The sequence below is a fragment of the Mobula hypostoma genome, chromosome 4 (genome assembly GCF_963921235.1).
Source record: "Mobula hypostoma chromosome 4, sMobHyp1.1, whole genome shotgun sequence".
Classification (NCBI taxonomy): domain Eukaryota; kingdom Metazoa; phylum Chordata; class Chondrichthyes; order Myliobatiformes; family Myliobatidae; genus Mobula; species Mobula hypostoma.
In genome coordinates this window covers 52,397,327-52,418,686 of record NC_086100.1, presented here as the reverse complement: position 1 = coordinate 52,418,686, position 21,360 = coordinate 52,397,327, and the positions used below count along the sequence as shown (strand labels likewise).

General features: G+C 40.7%; 1 protein-coding gene and 1 non-coding gene across 2 annotated transcripts in view; one reads left to right on the top strand and one right to left on the bottom strand.

Moving 5' to 3' along the window:
• Positions 1-21,360, top strand: part of LOC134345315 (neuroligin-1-like) — a 208,298-nt gene that overhangs the window by 174,920 nt on the left and 12,018 nt on the right. The gene's annotated exons all lie outside the window — the stretch shown is intronic.
• On the bottom strand, positions 5,914-6,016 carry LOC134346039 (U6 spliceosomal RNA). The gene has a single exon (XR_010017801.1). It is a non-coding gene; the product is annotated as a U6 spliceosomal RNA (small nuclear RNA).

The window sequence follows — 21,360 nt, the reverse complement described above, 5'->3', positions numbered from 1 at the left end:
GGCTGAAGGTGACTGGTGGTGTTCTGCAGGGATTGTTGTTAGGACCACTTCTTTTTACTTTATATGTCAGTGATTTGGATGAAGGAATTGGTGGCTTTGTGGCCTAGTTTGCAGATGATACGAAAATAGGTGGAGGTACGGGTAGTGTTGAGGAAGCAGGGTGTCTGCAGAAAGACTTGGCTAGATTGGGAGAATGGGTGAAGAAGTGGCAGATGGAATATAGCGTAAGGAAGTGCATGGTCATGCACTTAGGGAGAATGAATAAAGGCATGGACTATTTTCTAAATGGGGAGACATTTCAAAAATCAGAGGGGCAAGTGGACTTGGGAGTCCTCGTGCAGGATTTCCTAAAGGTTAAGTGGGTGGTAAGGAAGGCAAATGCAGTGCTAACATTCATTCATTTCTAGAGGACTAGAATACAAAAACAAGGATGTACTGTAATGCTAACTCTTTATAAGGCGTTGATCAGAATGCATTTGGAATATTGTGAGCAATTTTGGGCCCCTTACTGTATTTAAGAAAACATGTGCTGCCATTGGAGGAGGCTCACAGGAATGATACCAGGAATGAAAGAATTAACATTTGAGGAGTGTTTGGTAGCTCTGGGCCTCTATTCGCTGGAGTTTATAATGATGGATGGCGGGGGAGTGGAATCCCATTGGAACTCTTGAACATTGAAAGACCTAAATAGAGTGGATATCAAGAATATTATTCCTATCATGGGAGAAGTCTAGGGCCTGGGAACACAGCCTCAGAATAGAATGATATCCATTTGCATCAGAGATGAAGAAACATTCTTTAGCCAGAGGGTGGTGAATCTGTGGAATTATTGCCACAGATGGCTGTGCAAGCTAAGTCATTGGGTATGTGCCCTGCTGCCAAAATTCTGTTTTATTGAAGTCAATATCATGAACTTTGGAGGCAAATTACAGTACATTGCCATTACTATATGGAACTCCCTGGCCTCATCGAACCATGGTCCCGCCTTAGGTCAAATCCTACGACCTCTTCTCTCCTGCATCTTCTCTCTTCATCTCCTCTCGAACAAAAACCCCAAGCCCAACCTTAGTGTCCCTCCCCAGAGAAACGTCCTCTTAATTTGACCATCCTAATTGGATGCCACACATTTCTCCTCAACTCTTATCTTCTACAATAACCCAAGCAAGCTGAAAAAAGAAAATTCTCTTACAGAACTGCTAAATGAAATACATATAGCATATCAGTAAAAATATTAACCAGGGCATTACATACAAAATGTACTTAGTGTCACTAATGGCTGATGAATTTACTTGAAAGCAAAAGTAAAATATTTGCTGATACTAGAAAAATAAAATCCAAGGATACTGGAAATCGTGTCAGTTTGCAGTGATGGGATGAATAAGCATGTTAAAGTTTCATGCTGAAGACTTTTCATTTTTATTAAGAAATGATAATCTTGTTAAATAGATATTCTACTTACTAATGAATTGTTGCTGATATGCCTTCAGCTATTTTAAATATCAAACTATAATTTGCATTTTAGATTTGGGCTCGAACTATATTGTGAGCTCACATGTTCAGCTAATTTTATTTACATGCCATCTTAACATTACAATGGAAAACAGGAAACAAATTTGTAATGTTAGAAAATGTGTTTTTAATAGCAATTATGAATATAACCAACAATTGCTAGTACTCTTCTTTCTTAATTGCGTTATAATAACCATGGGTGCTAATTTCATTTGCTAGTTGCTAACCTTCCTCAAGTCTTACTCTGCTACTTTCTTTCTTCTTTTCTTTTCAAATCTTTTTATTGCTATATTATGCAAAAGAAATAACATGAGAACATTGAAGTAACAACACTTACAATGTCTCAAAAAAGACATTATCGTAAAGATTGAAAAAAAATTGTGATAACAAAAAACAACCTACTAAGCAGAAAAAGTGAGAAAAAAAAGAACCCATTAGGTGTACAACCCTGGAGCCATGAGTCATACAAAAAGCTTCTAAAAACTGGTACTTTATATATCGGAGGTATGTTGTCCTGAAAAATAGTGTTAGTGAGTAGCTGTTGAAGAGCAATGCACACATATTGGTGTTATCCAAATAATTTGTATTCTGATTGTGGGAAGTCAGTGTTTGTATAAGGAGAAGGTTGAAATATAGTAAATGAACTATGAACTAAGGATGCATCTGTCCGAGCATTTGATGCTTAGCTTTCTTAATTCTTATCTGAATACAATAGTATTGGAACATTTCAGGAAGGTTTGTGAGCCATGACAGAATAGAGTGTAATAAAGTGGTAAGGAACTTGAAGTAACTGCAGAGAAATAAAGACCCGTATTTATATATACTGCTCTGGCTGGCGTCAGTCAAGGTGGTTATTGTCTTCATGTCTTGCCCCCTTGACCAGCAATCTCTACAGCTAAGCTGAAGGAACTGGGTCTAATATTGCAGTTGCACAATCTTTGCCCAAAGCCAGTGGAAATATTAGTGACTAAAAGCAACCTGCCTTGCTGCATTTGTACTTTAATTACTTCTTCTGAAGCACATTCTTTGACCGGAAATGATTGGCCTTCCTAGTTCTTTGGGTTCTGAAATAGCTGATGAGATCAATGTGGAACCCCTATCATTATTGGTTTCCTTATCTGGTCAGTGGTTTGGAGAATTTTATAGCGATAACATTGTGATGTAGAATCTCTGCCCTTCAGTGAAGATGCAGCCTATCAGACTTGTGGTCAATATGTCATTCCTGTTCAAGGAAGTGTGGACAGTTAAAAATATCTAGATCTTTCGCTGTTGGCAGTGTGCGCTTCCTGCTAAAATTCCTGACAGTTAATATCATGCCTCCTTATGCTCATTCAAGGCATAGTTAATACATTCATTATTAACATTTGAGTCTGTTTCCTTGTCTTTGGTTGTAAAGACCGAAAAATGGTATTGTTTTAAATACCATTATGGTGGAGAAGTTAATGGAAAAAAATCTGAAGGACAGAATATATTTGCACTTAAATACTAAGCAGGTATTAACCAAGAAAGACTGGAGCACCAATGGTGAGGACCAAGAAGGTTTACAACATAGAACACAGAACATAGAATAGTACAGCACAGTACAGGCCCTTCGGCCCACAATGTTGTGCCGACCCTCAAACCCTGCCTCCCATCCCATATAAGCCCCCACCTTAGATTCCTCCATATACCTGTCTAGTAGTCTCTTAAACTTCAGTAGTGTATCTGCCTCCACCACTGACTCAGGCAGTGCATTCCATGCACCAATCACTCTCTGAGTAAAAAACCTTCCTCTAATATCCCCCTTGAACTTCCCACCCCTTACCTTAAAGCCATGTCCTCTTGTATTGAGCAGTGGTGCCCTGGGGAAGAGGCGCTGGCTATCCACTCTATCTATTCCTCTTATTATCTTGTACACCTCTATCATGTCTTCTCTCATCCTCCTTCCCTCCAAAGAGTAAAGCCCTAGCTCCCTTAATCTCTGATCATAATGCATACTTTCTAAACCAGGCAGCATCCTGGTAAATCTCCTCTGTACCCTTTCCAATGCTTCCATATCCTTCCTATAGTGAGGTGACCAGAACTGGAGACAATACTCCATGTGTGGCCTAACCAGAGTTTTATAGAGCTGCATCATTACATCGCGACTCTTAAACTCTATCCCTCGACTTATGAAAGCTAACACCCCATAAGCTTTCTTAACTACCCTATCCACCTGTGAGGCAACTTTCAGGGATCTGTGGACATGTACCCCGAGATCCCTCTGCTCCTCCGCACTACCAAGTATCCTGCCATTTACTTTGTACTCTGCCTTGGAGTTTGTCCTTCCATGGGAGGCAGAGGAGCGCTTACAGGACTGCTTTGAGTTAGTGGACTAGATGATATTCAGGGATTGATCTTCGAGTCTGAATTAATTTTCCCCAGTTGTCACTGACTTCATCAAAACCTGTGTGAATGAATCAGGAGATTCGTAGTCTGCTGAAGGCTAGATCTGTGGCATTCAACTCTGGTTATCCAGAATTATACAAAAAGACCAGGTATGACCTATGAAAGGCCATTTTAAGGGCAAATGAACAATTCCGATTGAGGTTAGAGATAGAATCTGATGGATGTCAACTCTGGCAGGGTTTGCAGGCTGTTACAGTACTTCCTACAAAGCAAAACCTAAAATCATTAATGGCTGTGATGCTTCACTTCCAGATGTGTTCAAAGTGTTTTATGTATGCTTTGAAAAGGAGAATGAAACTACAACTCTGTGAATCCCTGCAGAATCTAGTGACCCTGCGATCTCTGACTCGGAGGCTAATGTCAGAACATCTTTCAAGGGGGTGAACCCTCGCACGGCACCAGGCTCTGCTAATCTACCCAGTAGGGCTCTGAAAACCTGTGCCAACCATCTGGAGGGAGTGTTCAAGGACATCTTCAATCTCGACAATCACACTAATGCCCAGAAAGAGCAGGGTGAGTTTCCTCAATGACTGTTGCCTAGTGGCACTCACATCCACTCTAAGGAAGTGCTTTGAGATGTTGGTCATGGCAAGAATCAACTTCTGCCTAAGCAGAGACCTGGACACACTGCAATTTGCCTATCGCCACACTAGGTCTATAGTGGATGAAACCTCACTGGCTCTCCACTCGGCCTTGGATCACCTGGACAATAGTAATGCTTACATCAGTATATCAGGCTGCTGTTTATTGGCTGCAGCTTAGTGTTCAACACAATAATACCCTCAAGCAAGTTCAATATAAGCAAGATCCAAAACATGGGCTTCTGTACCTCTCTCTGCAGTTGGATCCTTGACTTCCTCACCAGGGGACCACTGTTTGTATAGATCGGAAATAATATCTTCTCCTCATTGTCAATCAACACTGGTGCACCTCAAGGATGCATGCCTAGTCCTCTGCTCTACTCACTCTACACCCATGATTTTGTGGCTAGGCACAGCTCAAACACTGGCAACACAACTATTATTAGCAGAATTTCAGATGGCTATGAGGAAGGGTACAGATGCGAGATAAATCAGCTAGTTGAGTATTGTCACAGCAACACCATTGCACTTAACACCAGAAAGGCCAAGGGACTGACTTTAGTCTACAGAACGGGTAAATCGAGGAAACACACACCAGTCCACTTCCAGGGATCAGAAGTAGAAAAGGTGGGCAGTTTCAAGTTGCTGGGTGACAACATCTCTGAGGATCTGTCTTGGGCCCAATATATTGATGCAATTACAAAGAAGGCACAGCAGCAGTTATATTTCATTAGGAGTTTGAGACGATTTGGTATGTCACCAAAGATAGTCACAAATTTCTACAGATATACTGTGGAGAGCATCCTAAGTAATTGCATCACCACCAGTATAAAGGGGCCACTGCACTAGATTGGAAAAAGCTGCAGAAAGTTGTAAACTCAACCAGTTCCATCATGGGTACTAACCTTCCTAACATCCAGGGCACCTTCAAAAAGCAATATCTCTTCATTTCCTATATGTGCAGATGTCTGTCTAAATTTCTCTTCAATACCTCTATTGTGTCTGCTTCCACCCTTTGCAGCACATTCCAGACGTCTACCACTCTCTGTGTTAAAACTCACCACTGTTTTATCACTCTGATCTTAAAACTATGTCCTGAGGTATTTGACATTCCTGTTCTGGGAGACTCTATCTACTATGCTTCTCATAATTGTACAGAGTTCTATCACACCTCTCCTCAGCTTCTGGTACTTTAGAGGAAACATTCAAGTTTGTCCAACCAACTTCTCCTACCAATTGATTCTCCAATCAATTGGAGATTAGATATTCCCTAACCAAGCAACACCCTAGTGAACCTTTCTTGCACCTTTTCCAGAGCCTCCATGTCCTTCCTAAAATGTAACAACCAGAACATCACACCATAGTCCAAATGTGGCCTAACCGAGGTTTTTCTTTTTACAAAACGCAATGCTTCCTGGATCTGAATATTATTTTTGTGCAGCTACCATGCTAATCTTCTCCATACTGCTCCAGTTTTTGTCTATATGCTGCAAAAGCACTTGAGTTAAACTTCATATTTTTAGCACATAGAAATTTCTGGAAATAAGACTGCTGTTCAGCCCATCATGTTCATACCAGGAAAGAAATGGCTATCCAGAATAACCCAACATCTTGTGCTTGCTACTTTGTAGGTTATGGATATATATAGCTGAATACCTTTTTGATGGGATGAAGGTTTCTACTCCTTCCGCTTTTTAATCAGCAGATCCACCCCAGCTCCCCTCTAATTTTTCTTCTAATTACTCAAATTTGTCTTCTCCTAATTTGTTTCTCTCATAATGTAAATAAATCTTCACTAATTTTTTTGTTTCTGTACTTTTTATGTCTCACAGAGCAAAATTTTATTCTTTTATTTACATCAAAATATAAACAGCTACACTATTCTCAAGTGTATAAAAATAAAATACATCCATGAAGAAAACATTAGATCAGAAAACTGCAGTTCTCAGTTGACATTTTATTGAACTCATGTGTTCACTTACTGGAATAAGATGTAGTAACCTTAAAGAGACGTTCATTCACCTTTGCAGAAGAAAAGAATGGCCAAGAAATCCTGTTTTATCTGTTCTGAGATACAATTGTTATATGTGCTCTGAGAATGAATTTCCTGGAAATTGTCAAGTGCTTCAGGATTTTCCTCTTCAGTCCTTATAACATCAAATGTGCTAATGCAGTGTCAGTAGCAGTTAATAATATACAGTACACTTTTAGACACCACATTATTTTTATACATGCATACATACATAACCCACAAATGCTGCCAGTCATTCAGAGATACGAGGCTTGCTTTGGTGTAAGTTAAAGGGAAGTGGCATGAACAAGTTCTCGTCCAGACAGTATAGTATTGGTAACAGGCTTCAGGCAGATCCACAATGGCAGCATGAGTAGAAATTCAATCTTTTTGTTGTTTGATATTTTGTAGTTTGATAATTTTATTGTGTGATACAGATTGCAAAACTAAAACAACCTAAATCTCATTAAGGATTCTGTAATCGATCCATAGGTAATAAGGGAGTACAACTTCTACTTTTACCATTCATATGTTTAAGATTTGAGTTTTTATATTGGACAGCTAAAAATATATATAAAGTTAAATTAATTTCTGTTTACCTTCACTAACAAATATTCTTTTCAATTGCATTCAGGGTTACCAAAATATACTGAGCAATGTATTTTTATGTCAAGGCCTAAGCAAATTAGGAACTGCTGTAATTATTTAGAATGTTTTGTAAAAGTGCAGAACTAAAGAAGCAGAAATTTATCATGAACTAAATGTGTGATTTTGTAGAGTGTTTGCACAGCTCAGGTGCAGTTGTTGTTTTGATAGTTTTTCAGGTTCATAAGGATGGTTTTGGGGACAGAAAGCGGAGTTAGGGGTCAGGATGGGCTTAGGGTCAAGGATGTGGTAGAATTAGAGGTCAGGCCAGAGCCTAAGGTCTCTGGTCTGTGTTTGAAGACCAGCACATGGAGTTCCATGTGAGAAGAGGAATGAGTTCTGATAACCCCGGTGTTTGTAAAATACTGGGACCAGGGTTTTAGGGTTAGTGTTTGGTGTCCCAACATAGGCTAGTATGGAGTTCAAGGCTGAATGCTCGGCAATCAGTGTGTCCTGGGATTGATTCTGAGGATCAATGCCTGACAATCAATCAGAAGTCCAGCTGGAGTCCTGACATGAGGAGGTACTGTGTATGTACATGGTAGGAGGGAGGAACGGGGCTTGATTTTGCTGTTGTTGTTTTGTTGCTTGTTGTGTTCGATGTTGTTCTGCCAAGCGTTATGGCCATGCTGTGTTGGGCATTGGAATATATGGTGACACTTGCAGGCTGCCTACAGCTCATCCTTAGGTGTGTTGGTTGTTAAAAGAATCAGCATGTTTCACTGCATGTTTTGATGTACATGTGACAAATAAACTCGAACTTTGAATCTTGCAATCTACTCTGAAATCAGTTTAATTGACCTCAACATGCAATGGCATGTATTGGTCACACGATGATTGCGAACTGCAATGCTGTATGTGTATTGTACACTATTTCTGAAATTCAGTTTCATTGAAGTCAAGAAATCAAAACTTCAGAAGCAGAGTTCAATAAGTATCTGACATTTTTCAAATGCTTATTTTGTACTAAGGATGAATTTATTCTTTTATGTTTTTATTTGTAATGGTTTATACATTACAAACTAAATCCAATCAGCTTTAAACTGCTTCTAAGAATAACTTGCCTGGGACTTTGTTTGTATTCATTTCATGTACAGGATTGCTGGAGGGCATCGGCCTAAGAAGCAGCAAGCCACAGTACTTGCTGTGAATGCTTAGTCATAAACTTGATTAGAAAGTTATGTTGAGCTTTTGGCCTGAAACTTGATACGTTTTTCATAACATGAAATTGTTACACTGTCATTCTTCTTGCTGATCTTTGGCCATTCCTAATGAGCCTGAATACCCTCTACCTCTACATTTATACAGTTGTTCTGCCACTACAGTGACTTCAGATTCAGAATCAGAATCTGGTTTATTATCACCGGCATGTGACGTGAAATTTGTTAACTTAGGACCAACAGTTCAATGCAATACATAATATAGAAGAAAAAAAATAGTGACAATAAATCAATAAATAAATTTATTCTGTATACTTTATACAGTATATGTATATTTAAAAGATTAAATATGCAAAATACAGAAATACACATATATATATAGAAGTTTTTTGAATGCATTTATTGACATACCAAATCTCTTCAAACTCCTAATAAATATAGCCACTGTCTTGCCTTCTTTATAACTGCATCAATATGTTGGGACCGGGTTAGATCCTCAGACATCTTGACACCCAGGAACTTGAGACTGCTCATTCTCTCCACTTCTGATCCCTCTATGAGGATTGGTATGTGTTCCTTTGTCTTACCCTTCCTGAAGTCCACAATCAGCTCTTTCGTCTTACTGACATTGAGTGCCAGGTTGTTGCTGCGGCACCATTCCACTAGTTGGCATAACTCACTCCTGTATGCCCTCTTGTCACCACCTGAGATTCTACCGACAATGGTTGTATTGTTAGCAAATTTATATATGGTATTTGAGCTATGCCTAGCCACACAGTCATGGGTATATAGAGAGTAGAGCAGTAGGTTAAGCACACACCCCTGAGGTACACCAGTGTTGATCGTTAGCGAGGAGGAGATGTTATCACCAATCCACACAGATTGTGGTCTTCCGGTTAGGAAGTCGAAGATCTTATTGCAGACGGAGGTACAGAGACCCAGGTTCTGCAACTTCTTAATCGGGATTGTGGGAATGATGGTAGTAAATGCTGAACAATTGTCGATGAACAGCATCCTGACACAGGTGTTTGTGATGTCCAGGTGGTCTAAATCTGTGTGGAAAGCCATTGAGATTGCAGCTGCCATTGACCTGTTGTGGCGATAGGCAAATTGCAATGGGTCCAGGTCCTTGCTGAGCAGGAGTTCAGTCTGGTCATGACCAACCTCTCAAAGCATTTCATCACTGTAGAGATGTGAGTGCTACCGGGCAACAGTCATGAAGGCAGCTCATGTTATTCTTCTTAGGCACTGGTATAATTGTTGCCTTTTTGAAGCAAATGGGAACTTCCACCCGTAGCAGTGAAAGCTTGAAAATATCCTTGAATACTCTGGTCAGTTGGTTGAAACACAGGTTTTCAGAGCCTTACCAGGTACTCCATCAGGTCCTTCTGCCTTCCGAGGGTTCACAATATTATATACTTTACAAGTTTTTTTCAGATACCTTTTTATACAAACAGTCTAAAAGCTTCTGGAGACAGAGTTCTCAGGTACATACAATTAATGCTGTGAAGCTGACTCAAAGAGCACACAAACCTTCCAACTATTAACAGATCAGCTATTTGATGTACTAAGTAACAGTATCAATCTTTTGCAAGCTTCCTTGAACTAAATAATTTAGCCACATTGTCTGGTTTGAAACAAACCCAATTAAATAATTCCATTGTCTTACACTGCAACTCTTGAGAAGTTAGCCTTGTGCTGTTGTGTGCTGGATAGACAGTGTGTTTGTTTGCCAAGCTGTCCTTTTAACTCAAACTGACTATTCTTGCCATTTAAATTTAAGAACTGAAGACTAGCTCTCATTTATGATAAGAAGCTAAACAAGAATGTTAGTTGGAAGTTTACCTTACTCAAAAACAACCCTTTGATCTCTAGAAGTTTCAGCTGCTATGTTAGAAAGCTGATCTTGGCAAAAAAAGGAAAGGCTGCATGTCCCCAGATGGTGAACATCCATCACATGTTTAGTTTGAACCCCATTCTGCTAGCCTTACACATTAAACCTGGCACACTTACACATCTGACTTAGGTGAAAATTAACTGTTACATGAAATGAATTAGCTTCCAAAAGTAATAAGGATCTAAAAAGCCCCAGCTTGAACTTAAAGCATGGCCATTCATTGATGTACTCACTTTACCAGATGCTGAAAAGTTATTATTCAAGATTTCTAAATTTCCAGTTATTCCTCATGAGAATTAACATGAAAGCCTGCTGCAATCAGCATGGAAAAGCTTGGCTGTTACCTTACAACACAACTATCCCTCTAATAAGCTAGTGCTATTTTGGAATTTACCATTTCTGTACCTCCTCTGTGAATTTGAGTGTATCATGTTTTTATAAATTATAAACAATCACGTTGTGTGAACATAATCCAATTTTTGTTCATCAATCGTGCTGATGTACTGTATATGGGGAAAAGGTAGGTATAGGGAATCAAACTGCAGATCATCCATAATATTACTGAATGTCAGAATAGGCTAAAGGAGCTAAATGGCCTACTGTTCTTACTCTAAATTGCTCAAAAACATTTTACATTAAATGCATAGTTGCTAACTTGAAAGCTAAATCAGAATTCCAGAGGTAAATAGTAAAACAAGGGGTTGATTTTTCTCTGTGTTATCTACTTTGCATGCTTCTATTTTTTCCCCTATTTTTCTCAAAGCAGAACCAACATGGATGGACCATCATTCTGTTAAGTTCCTATCCTTTTTTTCCTTTACAAAGTTACCAGTTGATTTCATTCTGCTGAAACTTTATTCTCTTGCTCTTCCCTCATTTTACTGAAATTGGCAGGAGAGCTTGTTCGGTGCAAATTTTGTTAAACTGATGTGTGGTAGTTGTGTAGGTAGTAACTTGCCTGTTAAACGTGGCTCTTAGAAGTTAAATGCAGCATTTTGGGATTGGAATATTGGGTGCCCAAAACCCATTACAACCTTGATTTTATATTTTGTAACCCAGAAAGACAGAATGTAAGAGCTCAAAGTAAATTTCCTTCTCTTTATACCACATAATCTCAGGGGGTTTTCAATATTCACATACAGGCTCAGAAATATGAATCATTTTGAACTATAGGCAGTTTAAAAATGGTGGATTTAGGTCCACTGGTGCAACATTCAATATGACTTGTACAAAGATTGTAATTGGGAACTGTAATCAGCCTTACATGTCATGAAAATATATATTTTATTATAGAAGTATTATATTCTATAATATATTAAGCCATGTAGTGTGAGTATTTCAATAACCCCATCTGTAACTATGAAGCATTGCATAATAAATCAGTGATATAAAAATGATAAATAAAACTTCATAATTCATATTAATCTGGCAGTTGATTGTGAAACAACATGGGCAAAGATATGAATGATAATATATTCAGTTTGGAAAGATGCATATTATGCTGGTAATTATGTTATGCAATGCTGAAGTAAGTTGTCATTACATGAAGTATATGTACATATAGCTGCATATATTATTTCAAAGAATATAATGAAAATAATTCAGATTACTTTAACATGAAGTATTTTTATGAATCATTTTGTTATATATTTATGCATTTTCTGGTCCATGGTAGATAACAGTTATTGAACTTATTCACAGAATAAGTCATTATTATTATCTCCTCTCTTGTTTGCCATGAAAAGTAGTGCTTATGCAATTTGATATACCATCTGTGGTTCTTCAGAGAATGAGACTTTATTGACACATAAGGAAATCCCTCCACTTACTGAGGTACGAAAGTAAAAGATGATAATGATAATACACAGTGGATAAAATGCATCAATGGACCGAGGAACCAAGTTACTACCTCAGGTTGATGATCTTCCAACCAACTTATTAAAATCTGTGCCTTTTCTTTAGTTTTTTTTGCTAACATAGAGATTGTAAAGATGGAAAAAAAAAGATAAGAGGATCCTCTTAGACATGGAGGCAGACGGGTATGATTAAATGACAAATGGGATAATAATGTTAAACATAAGATAGAACAAGAAATAAACAAAATAAGGGGCCAGATAAGATGTAAATCAAACAGCAAAAAATTTACCGAAGTCAAAATTGGTGCAAAGGTTCCAATCTAAAATTGATATAATGGTTACAGTCTAAAAATGTTGAACTTAATAATTGTCCAGATAGATGTCCATGGCTTGCTAAATGAAAAATGTTTGCCCTGAAATTGATCATTCATGGTACAAGTACATTGATATGGTGTTGTACAGGTGTATTTGAAGACCTTAATCTGTAATACATGACATCCAAGATACCTATGTATTGAACAAGCCAAGTGTTTTGGAAAGTTCTTTGTGCATTTCCATATGACAAATTTTTAACATTATTGTATTTCATTTTAGTATGTTTGATTGTTTAAGGACTTTAAATATGTATGCTTAACTTTATTTTTTTAGTTTTATATAATTAATTTTATTTTAATAGATTTTAAATGTTTCTGAGTGTTTGATATGTTTAAAACATCATTACAAATTGATTGCAGTTTATCATAGCAGGCAAAATTAGACAAGCGTTTGCTACCAGGTGATTTGGAATCAGGTTTGCAGAAGATAATGACAGTATAGACTACTGCAGGTGGTAATTCCAAATAGGATGATCAGACCAGCAAGATCTGGCCTTGTAATTTAGTTGACAGTTGAGAGGAATGAGACCTATCCCCATAATAGTATTTCAGTAATATAATCTTAACTCTGCTACTCTTGCATGCCTTTTATTTAGATGATGTTTGTGTTTTTGTGTGCCTTTTTTTGCTTTTTATCTAAGCTAGATAATGGTCTGTCTTCATAAAAACTGCAGTAATTACAATGAAATGTAAACATGTTCCATATCCTAATAAGTGGCCCTCCGTTGGTCAAGGTCAACCATGGATGTTGCATCCCAGCTATTAATAATGTCGGTACGGAGCAATCTGTGGCTGATGAGAACGATGTGAGAGTGGCAGTCTCTGGTGCAGAGGTTGCAGCTAAAAGTGGCCTCAGCTCTGCAGCGTTCTTTTCTATGGGCCCATTTGTCTTCTGCCGATTAAATTTCCTAAAAAATCTTACGGAATTTTAAAGTGTTGTTCCTCAGAGAGGGATCAGAAGTGGAGAGAGTAAGCAATTTCAAATTCCTGGGTGTCAATATCACTGAGGAACTAATCTGATCGCAACATTCTGATGCAGCTGTGAAGAACATATAGAACATAGAACATAGAATAGTACAGCATAGTACAGCACAGTACAGGCCCTTCAGCCCACCATGTTGTGCCGACCCTCAAACCCTGCCTCCCATATAAGCCCCCACCTTAAATTCCTCCATATACCTGTCTAGTAGTCTCTTAAACTTCACTAGTGTATCTGCCTCCACCACTGACTCAGGCAGTGCATTCCACGCACCAATCACCCACTGAGTAAAAAACCTTCCTCTAATATCCCCCTTGAACTTCCCACCGCTTACCTTAAAGCCATGACCTCTTGTATTGAGCAGTGGTGCCCTGGGGAAGAGGCGCTGGCTATCCACTCTATCTATTCCTCTTATTATCTTGTACACCTCTATCATGTCTCCACTCATCCTCCTTCGCTCCGAAGAGTAAAGCCCTAGCTCCCTTAACCTCTGATCATAATGCATACTCGCTAAACCAGACAGCATCCTGGTAAGTCTCCTCTATACCCTTTCCAATGCTTCCACATCCTTCCTATAGTGAGGCGACCAGAACTGGACACAGTACTCCAAGTGTGGCCTAACCAGAGTTTTATAGAGCTGCATCATTACATCGCGACTTTTAAACTCTATCCCTCGACTTATGAAAGCTAACACCCCGTAAGCTTTCTTAACTACCCTATCCACCTGTGAGGCAACTTTCAGGGATCTGTGGACATGTACCCCCAGATCCCTCTGCTCCTCCACACTACCAAGTATCCTGCCATTTACTTTGTACTCTGCCTTGGAGTTTGTCCTTCCAAAGTGTACCACCTCACACTTCTCCGGGTTGAACTCCATCTGCCACTTCTCAGACCACTTCTGCATCCTATCAGTGTCTCTCTGCAATCTTTGACAATCCTCTACACTATCTACAACACCACCAACCTTTGTGTCATCTGAAAACTTGCCAACCCACCCTTCTACCCCCACATCCAGGTCGTTAATAAAAATCACGAAAAGTAGAGGTCCCGGAACAGATCCTTGTGGGACACCACTAGTCACAATCCTCCAATCTGAATGTACTCCCTCCACAACAACCCTCTGCCTTCTGCAGGCAAGCCAATTCTGAATCCACCTGGCCAAACTTCCCTGGATCCCATGCCTTCTGATTTTCTGAATAAGCCTATCATGTGGAACCTTGTCAAATGCCTTACTAAAATCCATATAGATCACATCCACTGCACTACCCTCATCTATATGCCTGGTCACCTCCTCAAAGAACTCTATCAGGCTTGTTAGACACGATCTGCCCTTCACAAAGCCATGCCGACTGTCCCTGATCAGACCATGATTCTCTAAGTGCCCAGAGATCCTATCTCTAAGAATCTTTTCCAACAGCTTTCCCACCACAGACGTAAGGCTCACTGGTCTATAATTACCTGGACTATCCCTACAACCTTTTTTGAACGAGGGGACAACATTCGCCTCCCTCCAATCCTCTGGTACTATTCCTGTGGACAACGAGGACATAAAGATCCTACTCAGAGGCTCAGCAATCTCCTCCCTCACCTCGTGGAGCAGCCTGGGGAATATTCCATCAGGCCCCGGGGACTTATCCGTCTTAATGTATTTTAACAACTCCAACACCTCCTCTCCCTTATTATCAACATGCTCCAGAACAACAACCTCACTCATATTGTCCTCACCATCATCAAGTTCCCTCTCATTGGTGAATACTGAAGAGAAGTATTCATTGAGGACCTCACTCACTTCCACAGCCTCCAGGCACATCTTCCCACCTTTATCTCTAATCGGTCCTACCTTCACTCCTGTCATCCTTTTGTTCTTCACATGATTGAAGAATGCCTTGGGGTTTTCCTTTACCCTACTCGCTAAGGCCTTCACATGCCCCCTTCTTGCTCTTCTCAGCCCCTTCTTAAGCTCCTTTCTTGCTTCCCTATATTCCTCAATAGACCCATCTGATCCTTGTTTCCTAAACCTCATGTATGCTGCCTTCTTCCACCTGACTAGATTTTCCAGCTCACTTGTCACTGATGGTTCCTTCACCCGACCATTCTTTATCTTCCTCACTGGGACAAATTTATCCCTAACATTTTGCAAGAGATCTCTAAACATCGACCAAATGTCAGTACATTTCCCTGCAAAAATATCATCCCAATTCACACCCGCAAGTTCTAGCCTTATAGCCTCATAATTTGCCCTTCCCCAATTAAAAATTTTCCTGTCCTCTCTGATTCTATCCTTTTCCATGATAATGCTAAAGGCCAGGGAGTGGTGGTCACTGTCCCCCAGATGCTCACCCACTTGGAGATCTGTGACCTGACCCGGTTCATTACCTAGTACTAGATCTAGTATGGCATTCCCCCTAGTCGGCCTATCAACATATTGTGACAGGAATCCGTCCTGGACACACTTAAGAAAGTCTGCCCCATCTAACCCCTTGGAACTAATCAGGTGCCAATCAATATTAGGGAAGTTAAAGTCACCCATGATAACAACCCTGTTTTTTTTGCACCTTTCCAAAATCTGCCTCCCAATCTGCTCCTCTGTATCTCTGCTGCTACCAGGGGGCCTATAGGATGCCCCCAATAGAGTAACTGTTCCCTTCCTGTTCCTGACTTCCACCCATACTGACTCAGAAGAGGATCCTGCTACATTACCCACGCTTTCTGTAGCTGTAATAGTATCCCTGACCAGTAATGCCACCCATCCTCCCCTTTTTCCGCCCTCTCTATCCCTTTTAAAGCACTGAAATCCAGGAATATTGAGAATCCATTCCTGCCCTGGTGCCAGCCAAGTCTCTGTAATGGCCACTACATCATAATTCCATGTATGTATCCAAGCTCTCAGTTTAACACCTTTGTTCCTGATGCTTCTTGCATTGAGGTACACACATTTCAGCCCTTCTACCTTACTGTCTTTACACCGTTTATTTTGCTTCTCTTTCCTCAAAGCCTCTCTATATGTTAGATCTGGCTTTACTCCATGCACTTCTTTCACTGCTCTATCGCTCTGGGTCCCATCCCCCTCGCAAATTAGTTTAAACCTTCCTGAACCATGCTAGCAAACCTACCTGCAAGGATATTGCACCCCCTCGAGTTCAGGTGCAACCCATCCAATCTGTACAGGTCCCACCTTCCCCAGAAGAGATCCCAGTGATCACGACTTCTGGCTGCTTTCCCTCTCGTACCAGGATGTCGCGCACCCAAGCAGGCAAAACAGTGGCTCTGTTTCATTAGGAGTTTGAGGAGATATGGTTCGTCACCTAAAACACTCAAAAACTTTTACAGGTTTACCTTGGAGAGCATTCTGACTGGCTGCATTACCGTCTGGTATGGGGTGGGGTGGGGTGGTGCCGCTTCACAGGATAGAAATAAGTTGCAGAAAGTTGTAAAATTAGTCAGCTCCATCATGGATACTATCTTCCGTTATATCCAAGACATCTTCAAAGAAGGAGACATTCTTCAGGAAGTGGGCATCCATCTTTAAGGACCCCCACCATCCAGGACATGCCCTCTTTTCATTGTTACCATCAGGAAGGAAGTATGGGAGCCTGAGGGCACACACTCAGTGATTCAGGAAAGATTGTTTCAGGGGACTTTTCCATCTGGTGCGGTTGGTTGCAAGTTCCACCAGGTCTCAATGTTGATGTCCTGCTTGCAGACATGCTTGTTGCCTGGCTCAGCCAGTGCAATCTATTCTGAGTGAACAGGGTGTACACACTGGCGGGGGGGGGAGGGGGGGGCAGATGGCAACATGAGCGAGAACCTCAGAATTGAATGCTCTGCCTCTGCAGGAGATGCCCAAGATGTAGGTGTTGAGCCTTCTCTCACGCGTCCCTTGTTCACTGTGAGAGATGTGGGAATTCTGGGAGACCTCCAGCCTCCTGCATAATCACATCTGCACCAGCTGCACAGAACCACAGCTCCTCAGAGAATGTGTTATAGAACTAGATGATCTTCAGCTCATAAGGAAAATTGGATAGATGATAGAAAGGAGCTACAGGGAGGTAGTCACTCCCGGGTTGCAGGAGGCAGGTGAATGGATGACAGGAGAAGGGAGTGATATAGGCAGCCAGTACAGAGTACCTCTGTGGCAGTTCCCCTCAATAACAAGTATACTGTTTTGGAGGCGGGGGGGGGGCAGGAAACCACTGACTGGGGGGAGTTGCAGCAGTAGGGTCTCCGGCATTGAATCTGGTGCTGTGTGACTCAGAGGGGAGGGAAAGTGTCCAGAGGAGGAATACAGTGGTGATAGGGGATTCCACAGTTAGAGGAGTAGAAAGGAGAATCTGTGGACTCAATAGAGAGATCCATATGGAATGTTGTGAGGGTCAGGGATGTCTCAGATTGTGGCCACGACATTCTGAGGAGGGAGAGTGAGCAGTCAGAGTTCTTGGTACATATTAATACCAGTGACACAGGAACGGAAAGAGAGGAGGTCCTGAAGAGAGAATTTAGAGAGCTAGATAGAAAGCTGAAAAACAGGACCTCCAGGAGTAACAAAAAAAGGTTGATTGGGAGGGAACACTAGCAGGGATGATGGTGGAGTTGCAATGGCTGGAATTTCTAGGAGCAATTTGGAAGGCACAGGATAGATGCATCCCAAAGAAGAGGAAGTATTCGAGAGGTTGACAAGGGAAGTCAAAGTCAACATAAAAGCAAAAGAGGGTATATAATAGAGCAAAAATTGGTGGGAAGTTAGAGGATTGAAATATTTAAATAAAAAACAAGAGCAAGCAACTAAAAAAAGCAAAGAGAGAAAAGATGATATATGAATGAAAGCTAGCCAATAATATCAAAAATGATACCAAAAGTTTCTCTAAATATATGAAGAGTAAAAGAAAGGTGATGGTAGAGGTTGGACCACTGGAAAATGATGCTACAGAGATGGTAATGGTGCACAAGGAAAAGCTGAACAAACTAAATAAATATTTTACATCAGTCTTCACATGGAAGACACTAGTAGTATGCTGGATGTTCGAGAGTGTGAAGGGGCAGAAGTGAGTGCAGCCGCTATTACTAGGGAGTGGTGTTTGGGTAACCGAAAGTTCTGAAGGTAGATAATTCACCTGGATCTGATGGATGAATATTAGGGTTCTAAAATAAGTAGCTTAAGAGATTGTGGAGGCATTAGCAATGGTCTTTCGAGAATCAAAACATACTAACATGATCTTGGAGTACTGGAAAATTGCATATGTCACTTGACTCATCAAGAAGGGTGGGAGGCAGAAGAAAGGAAATTAAAGGCCAGTTAGCTTCTTCGTGGATTGTCACCTTGTCGTGGTGGAGAAGCTTGCGTGGTCCTGTGATTCCGAGAGCAATGCCATCTGGAGCTATGCTCCTAGTAGTGTCACCCATGGCGGTAAGGTCGAGGGTGAGGTCCCTGACAAAGAACAATCTAACCAAGACCTCAATAGTGGAACAGGCGGATGAAGTTACTTCGAATTCAATGGCTGTGAAGACGGATGAAGGCTGCAACAAATCCATCAGCTCCAATCGTCGTGGTTTCCATGCCATTGGAATCAGTTGGTTGATTTGTGAAGTATCGTGTGCTTCTTGGAGTGCAACATCAAGTACACGTTAAACAAATACACGGACAGGCGTCTTCGCTCTGTGGGCCACTTCTTATCCTCGACTTCGAGGGATAGCCACGATAACGATGAGCTTGACGTCAGTGGTTGGGAATATGTTGGAGTCGTTTGTTAAGGATGTGGTTTCGGGATACTTAGATACATTATAAAATAATACATTATAAAATACATTATAAAATAAGATAATAAATTACAAATTGGCAGGAGGAGAGATAGCAGCGCACCGCGTGTGCGCAGCCCTCCGGTGAAACTGATATCATATCTGTTAAATAGGGCCGTGGACAATTCTGATTTGATGGAGACAGATGTAAAAGCACAGAGGAACATCTGGAGAAATTTCTGAAACGCAAGTTCGCTGCTGTTGCTACTGCGGGATCGAGAATCTTCCGGACAAGGCCTCAAAATCTCTAGCTTTGCCTGCTGTTGGCAACCAAGATTGAGGTTGAATCGTTCATATGAGATGGTGCTCGGTACTCGGTGTTGGACAGCTGATCGGAGGCTTGGAGTTTTCGGATGACTCAGAGTCGGACTGTGGTCGGGCATGGCAGAGAGAGTTTTTCTTCCTTCTCCCATCTGCCTGAGATGTGGGACACTTGAGAGACTTTGAACTTTTTACTGTGCCATGGACTGTTCTTCATCAAGTTATGGTATTGTTGCACTGTTGTAACTATATGTTATAATTATGTAGTTTTGTTAATTTTTTCAGTCTTGGTCTGTCCTGTGTTTTGTGATATCACACCGGAGGAAATATTGTATCATTTCTTAATGCATGCATTACTAAATAACAATAAAAGAGGACTGCGTGTCTTCATAATCTAAAAAAAAATCTGAAAATAGGCCATAGTCAGCATGGTTTCCTTAAGGGAAAATCTAGCCTGACAAATCTGTTGGAATTCTTGAAGAACTAACAAGCAGGATAGACAAAGGAGAATTGATAGATATTGTTTACTTGGGTTTTCAGAAAGCCTTTGACAAGGTGCCACACATGAGGCTGATAAACAAGAGAGGAGCACAGGGTATTACAGGAAAGATACCAGCATGGATAGAGCATTCACTGATTGAAAGAAGGTACCCTTTACAGATTGGCTGCCAGTGACTAGTGGTATCCTACTAGGGTCTGGGTCAGGACTGCTTCTTTTCACATTGTATGCCAATGATGTTGGTGATGAAATTATGGCTTTGTGGCCAAGTTTGCAGATGATATGAAGATAAGTGGAGGGGAAAATAATGTTGAAGGAGATGAGAGGCTGCAGAAGCATTTAAACAGATGAGGAGAATGGTCAAAGTGTCAAATGCAACATAGTGTTTTGGAAGTATATGTTTATGCACTTTGGTAGAAGGAGTAAAATCATAGACTATTTTCTAAACAGGGAGAAAATAAAAAAATCTGAGGTGCAAGAGGATTTGGGAGTCCTCTTGCTGGATTCCCTAAAGGTTAGTTTGTAGTTTGAATTGGTTCGGAGGAAAGTGAATGCAATGTTAACATTCATTTCAAGATGATTAAGAATATAAGACCATAAGACATAGGAGCAGAACTAGGCCATCTGGCCCTTCGAGTCTGCTCCACCATTCAATCATGGCTGATCCTTTTTTTTCTACCTCCTCTCAACCTCAGTTCCTGGCCTTCTCCCCATAACCTTCGCTGCCATGTTCAATAAAGAACCTATCAATCTCTGCTTTAAATACACCCAACGTCCTGGCCTCCACAGCTACATGTGGCATCAAATTCCACAAATTCACCATCCTTTGGCTAAAGGAATTTCTCTGCATCTCTGTTTTGAAAGGGTGCCTCTCTATCCTGAGGCTGTGCCCTCTTGTCCTAAGCTCTCTCACCATGGGAAACATCCTATCCACATCTACTCTGTCTAGGCCTTTGAACTTTCAAAAGCTTTCAAAGAGATCCCCCTTCATCCTTCTGAATTCCTGCGAGTACAGACCTAGAACCTCGTATGATAACCCTTTCATTCCTGGAATCATCCTTGTGAACTTCCTCGGGAACCTCTCCAATAATAGCACACCTTTTCAAGGATGAGGGCCCCAAAACTGTTCACAATACTCAAGGTGAGGCCTCACCAGTGCCTTATAAAGCCTGAGCATTACATCCTTGCTCTTGTATTCCAGACCTCTTGAAATGAATGCTAACATGGCATTTGCCTTCCTCACGACCGACTCAACTTTCAATTTAAAATTCAGGGTGTTCTGCACAAGGACTCCCAAGTCCCTCTGCATCTTTGATTTCTGGATTTTCTTCCTGTTTAGAAAATAGTCCGTGCATTTATTTCTACTAC